Here is a 1,171-nt window from a genome sequence, read left to right on the forward strand (position 1 = left end):
AATAATCACATAGTTATGATTCATTGGTTGAAAACTATAAATCTTCTTAACATTATTTAATTCAAGATATAATGCAATCTACTTTGCTGTTAGTTTTTATTTTTTATTGTAAAATATACAAATTACATTCATTAATTTTTAAACTCTAAACTTTTGGTAAACCTTAAACCCTTGAGTATACTCTAACCCTTTGGCTTTATCGGATAAATCATAAACAATAAACTCAAAACTTTTGGATATACCGTAAACACTAATCTCTCTCTCTCCCTCTCTCCCACTCTCTCTCCCCTCTCCTCCTCCCTCCTCCCTCCCTCCCTCTCCCTCCCTCTCTCTCTCCGTCCCTCCCTCTCCGTCCCTCTCTCTCCCTCCCTCTCTCTCTCACCTATTAATAGTGAGAAAAATGTCTTTATTATTGATTTACAACATTACAATATCGCGAATTCCACAAAAGTAAAACAAAAAAAATTAATTAATAGAAAATCTAACAAAAGCCACATCTTAACCAATAGAAGAGTATACTATTGATAACACGTTTCAAAACTTAAACAATGTAAATGAGCTTCCGTTCAAACGCATGAAAAATATTCGCAGCACAAAAAAGATGCTATTGAAATGATTTAGCTGAGAAATGTTATCAAATTGAGTAAAATTTTTTTACCAGATTGAGGAACAAAGATGTTATCGAAATGATATATCAAAGAGGTGTACAATCAAATCATATATAGCTTCAGTGGAGAAATCGTCATAATAGGGTATCTGCATATAAACCAAAAGAAAAATCAGCTCTCATGAAATATAAAAGCTTAATGTTCTAAAATAAGAAGAAAAAAAAGTTCAGAACATTATTAACATTAAAAGTTCAGAATACAAAGTTCAATTATTTCGTTTCTTCTACTGTGAATGTCTTATTTATAGCAAATTGGTAGACGTTTCTCATTGATTTAACTTGCATGATAAGGTAAGAAGTAGAATATTCTTTAATAAATTATCAATAAATCTTATACTTATAAGGTAATATTATTTTTGGAATATCTTGTTAATAAAGCTAAAAGAGAACATCTGGTGAATAGATTGCACCAGAATTTTGGTTGACAAGTCTCACTATAAATATTAAGTTTTAAATGCATGATTTTAGGAGAGAAAATATCTTGTCAATTAATTTCGTTTCTCT

Source organism: Brassica oleracea, chromosome C6 (genome assembly GCF_000695525.1).
Source record: "Brassica oleracea var. oleracea cultivar TO1000 chromosome C6, BOL, whole genome shotgun sequence".
Classification (NCBI taxonomy): domain Eukaryota; kingdom Viridiplantae; phylum Streptophyta; class Magnoliopsida; order Brassicales; family Brassicaceae; genus Brassica; species Brassica oleracea.